We start from the raw sequence: 5,000 nt of genomic DNA on the forward strand, positions 1-5,000 counted from the left end.
CCGCCCGCCCGCCCGCCCGCTAATAAGGGTGCAGTTTGGTGCAGAACAGCCCATCAGTTTCCAGGGGCTAAGTACATGTGGGTAAAAGGTTAACCAGTTAGCAGGCAGGGCAGCCGGCCGGTAATTACAGCCGCCCGCCCGCTAATAAGGGTGCAGTTAGGTGCAGAACAGCCCATCAGTTTCCAGGGGCTAAGTACATGTGGGTAAATGGTTAACCAGTTAGCAAGGCAGGGCAGCCGGCCGGCCGGTAATTAGAGCCGGCCGCCTGTCCGCCCGCCAGTAAGGGTGCAGTGAGTTGCAGAACAGCCCATCAGTTTCCAGGGGCTAAGTACATGTGGGTAAATGGTTAACCAGTTAGCAGGCAGGGCAGCCGGCCGGTAATTACAGCCGCCCGCCCGCTAATCAGGGTGCAGTTAGGTGCAGAACAGCCCATCAGTATCCAGGGGCTAAGTACATGTGGGTAAAGGGTTTACCAGTTAGCAGGCAGGGCAGCCGGCCGGCCGGCAATTAGTGCCGACCTCCCGGCAACAAGGGTGCAGTTAGGTCGCCGACCAGCCCAGCAGCTCCAGGGGCTAAGTATATGTGAGTAAATGGTTGACCAGTTAAGCAGGCATGGCAGCCGGCCGGTAAGCGGAGCGTCCCGCCCCGTAATACGGGTGCAGTTAGCTGCAGAACACACCGGCAGGTCCAGGGACGAAGTAGTGGACGGGGAAACGGTTAACCAGTTAACAGGCAGGGCAGCCGTACGGGCAGTAGAGCCGCCCGCCCCGTAATACGGGTGCAGTTCGCGGCAGACCAGCCCCGCAGCTCAAAAGTCTAAGTGGAGAACGGGGAACCGGTTGACCGGTGAGCCGAAGCATGCCAGCAGGCAGGGAAGGTGCAAAAAGGGCCGATAAGACCGAACCGGCACGAGTAACAGGCTGCCGGGGGCGGGTTCCCAGCAAACCAGGTGAGGGGGCGTGGCCGGAGGCCGCGCAGGAGAGCCGCCCGCCCGTGAGTACGGTTAGAGGCAGCAGCGGGCTTCCCCAGCAGGGCAGAAGCCGAAGTGCAGGGAGCGAAATGGTTAACCAGCGAGCAGGCAGCATTCCGGCAGGGCTGGAGGGCGAAAAACGGCGTAAAATAACGGACCGGCAGGAGGAAATGGCTGCCGGGGGGCGGACCCAGAGCCCCCACGTGAGGGGGCGGTTCGGGTGGCAGAGCCGCGCATGCGCGGTTGGAAAACGCGTCACGTCGGAGCAGGGTGAAATCACTAACCAGTCGGCCGCTTCGGCGTCGGCTGGCCGGGCCGAGGAGGGTCGGACCGGGGAAAGGTTCCCGGTTTCGTGTCCGTCGGGTGGTCCCGAGTGCGGCAGGAAAAAATCCGGAATCCTGGGAGCCTTTTTTAAAAAAGAACCGGTCCGGGATGGGGTCGGATTTGGAAGCGTTTGCGGGGCCTAGGTGCCTCTTCGTCGGCATGACTACCGGACGGTCACCCGCCGATCGGCATTTGCGATTTGTTGGCTGGGGAGGTTGGCGGGGTACCTGCAGAATAGTAGGAGGTGGCAAATCGAGAATCGGTCGACATCGCCAAGTGCCTTCTCGAGCCTCCAGGTCTGCAGGGACCGACCCAGGCTGCCCCCAAACCGACCGCGAGGCCGTGCCGGGCGGCCATTTTTGGCCATTTTCGGCATTTTTCGCGTCTTTCGGTAGGTCACGGAAAGCGGCGGCCTGAAGCCCGGGCGTGCCCGGGGAAGGCTCCCCTTCGCCCGCGGGACCGGATTTGCCCCGGAAACGTCCCGAAGCCGGCCGGGAAGGCGGTTTCGAGGGCGAAGCACCTCCGATTGCCTTCGCAAGGCCGGGGAAAGTGGCCCCTGGGCCCGGGAGAGCAAAATCCGTGCGAGGACGGAAGCCCATGAGGTCAGATCCGAGGCTCTTACCCGGCGCCCGGTGGGGGTATTCCCGCAAAGAGCAGCGAGTGCGCCCGGCGACGGGTCAAGTTGCAATTTCTGGCATGCCACTCCTGGAGCTGGTTCATGAGTTCCCCTCGGAAGTCCCGATGAGGAAAGGGCAAAATGGCGTTTTGCGGGCTTTGGGGCCTCTTCGTCGGTAGGACTACCGCCCGACCTTACGGTTGGAATTGTCGGCAGGGGAGGTTGGCGGGGTACCTGCAGAATAGTAGGAGGTGGCAAATCGAGAATCGGTCGACATCGCCAAAAACCTTCTCGAGCCTCCAGGTCTGCAGGGACCGACCCAGGCTGCCGCCAAACCGACCGACAGGCCCTGCCGGCGGCCATTTTTGGCCATTTTCGGCATTTTTCGCCTCTTTCGGCCGGGATGGAAAAGCGGCGGCCTGAAGCCCGGGCCTGCCCGGGGAGGCCTCCTAATCGCCCGGGGGACCGGATTTGCCCCGGTGAGAGCCCCGGAAACGTCCCGAAGCCGGCCGGGAAGGCGGCCAAGGACGAAGCACCTCGGATTGCATTCGCAGGCCGTGCAAAGTGGCCTCCGGGCCCGCGAGACAATGCAGGGTGCCCTCGGTGTGCCCCTGAGAAATGGTTAACCAAACGAAGGACAGTGCGCCTCGGATTGCATTGGCAGGCCGTGCAAAGGGGCCCCCGGGCCCGCGAGACGTTACAGATTGCCCTCGGTGAGCCCCTGAGAAATGGTTAACCAATTGGACTTCGTCTCTGGCAGAGAGGCAAAGTGTTTTCACGAGAAATGGTTAACCAATGAGGACAATGGACCTCGGGTTGCATTGGCAGGCCGGGCAAAGTGGCTCTTGGGCCCGCGAGAGCAAAATCCGTGCACAGACGGAAGTCCATGAGGTCAGATCCGAGGCCTTTACCCGGCACCCGGTGGGGGTATTCCCGCAGAGAGTAGCGAATCTGCCCGGCGACGGGTCAAGTTGCATTTTCTGGCATGCCACTCCTGGAGCTGGTTCATGAGTTCCCCTCGGAAGTCCCGATGAGGAAAGGGCAAAATGGCGTTTTGCGGGCTTTGGGGCCTCCTGGACGGTAGGACTACCGCCCGACCTTACGGTTGGAATTGTTGGCAGGGGAGGTTGGCGGGGTACCTGCAGAATAGTAGGAGGTGGCAAATCGAGAATCGGTCGACATCGCCAAAAACCTTCTCGAGCCTCCAGGTCTGCAGGGACCGACCCAGGCTGCCGCCAAACCGACCGACAGGCCCTGCCGGCGGCCATTTTTGGCCATTTTCGGCATTTTTCGCCTCTTTCGGCCGGGATGGAAAAGCGGCGGCCTGAAGCCCGGGCCTGCCCGGGGAGGCCTCCTAATCGCCCGGGGGACCGGATTTGCCCCGGTGAGAGCCCCCGAAACGTCCCGAAGCCGGCCGGGAAGGCGGCCAAGGGCGAAGCACCTCGGATTGCATTGGCAGGCCGTGCAAAGTGGCCTCCGGGCCCGCGAGACAATGCAGGGTGCCCTCGGTGTGCCCCTGAGAAATGGTTAACCAAACGAAGGACAGTGCGCCTCGGATTGCATTGGCAGGCCGTGCAAAGGGGCCCCCGGGCCCGCGAGACGTTACAGATTGCCCTCGGTGTGCCACTGAGAAATGGTTAACCAATTGGACTTAGTCTCTGGCAGAGAGGCAAAGTGTTTTCACGAGAAATGGTTAACCAATTGGACTTAGTCTCTGGCAGAGAGGCAAAGTGTTTTCAAGAGAAATGGTTAACCAATTGGACTTAGTCTCTGGCAGAGAGGCAAAGTGTTTTCCAGAGAAATGGTTAACCAATTGGACTTAGTCTCTGGCGGAGAGACAAAGTGTTTTCAAGAGAAATGGTGAACCAATTGGACTTAGTCTCTGGCAGAGAGGCAAAGTGTTCTCACGAGAAATGGTTAACCAATTGGACTTAGTCTCTGGCAGAGAGGCAAAGTGTTTTCAAGAGAAATGATTAACCAATTGGACTTAGTCTCTGGCAGAGAGGCAAAGTGTTTTCACGAGAAATGGTTAACCAATTGGACTTAGTCTCTGGCAGAGAGGCAAAGTGTTTTCAAGAGAAATGGTTAACCAATTGGACTTCGTCTCTGGCGGAGAGACAAAGTGTTTTCAAGAGAAATGGATAACCAATTGGACTTAGTCTCTGGCAGAGAGGCAAAGTGTTTTCACGAGAAATGGTTAACCAATTGGACTTGGTCTCTGGCAGAGAGGCAAAGTGTTTTCAAGAGAAATGGTTAACCAATTGGACTTAGTCTCTGGCAGAGAGGCAAAGTGTTTTCAAGAGAAATGGGTAACCAATTTGGACTTGGTCTCTGAACGGCAGGCAAATTGTGGCCTTGAGAAATGATTAACCAATTGGACTTAGTCTCTGGCGGAGAGACAAAGTGTTTTCACGAGAAATGGTTAACCAATGGGACTTAGTCTCTGGCAGAGAGGCAAAGTGTTTTCCTGAGAAATGGTTAACCAATTGGACTTAGTCTCTGGCAGAGAGGCAAAGTGTTTTCCAGAGAAATGGTTAACCAATTGGACTTAGTCTCTGGCGGAGAGACAAAGTGTTTTCACGAGAAATGGTTAACCAATTGGACTTAGTCTCTGGCGGAGAGACAAAGTGTTTTCAAGAGAAATGGTTAACCAAATGGACTTAGTCTCTGGCAGAGAGGCAAAGTGTTTTCAAGAGAAATGGTTAACCAATTGGACTTAGTCTCTGGCAGAGAGGCAAAGTGATTTCAAGAGAAATGGTTAACCAATTGGACTTGGTCTCTGAACGGCAGGCAAATTGTGGCCTTGAGAAATGATTAACCAATTGGACTTAGTCTCTGGCGGAGAGACAAAGTGTTTTCACGAGAAATGGTTAACCAATTGGACTTAGTCTCTGGCAGAGAGGCAAAGTGTTTTCCTGAGAAATGGTTAACCAATTGGACTTAGTCTCTGGCAGAGAGGCAAAGTGTTTTCACGAGAAATGGATAACCAATTGGACTTAGTCTCTGGCAGAGAGGCAAAGTGTTTTCAAGAGAAATGGTTAACCAATTGGACTTAGTCTCTGGCAGAGAGGCAAAGCGTTTTCCTGAGAA

Source organism: Cetorhinus maximus, unplaced genomic scaffold, assembly GCF_964194155.1.
Source record: "Cetorhinus maximus unplaced genomic scaffold, sCetMax3.hap1.1 HAP1_SCAFFOLD_3590, whole genome shotgun sequence".
In the NCBI taxonomy this organism is placed as follows: domain Eukaryota; kingdom Metazoa; phylum Chordata; class Chondrichthyes; order Lamniformes; family Cetorhinidae; genus Cetorhinus; species Cetorhinus maximus.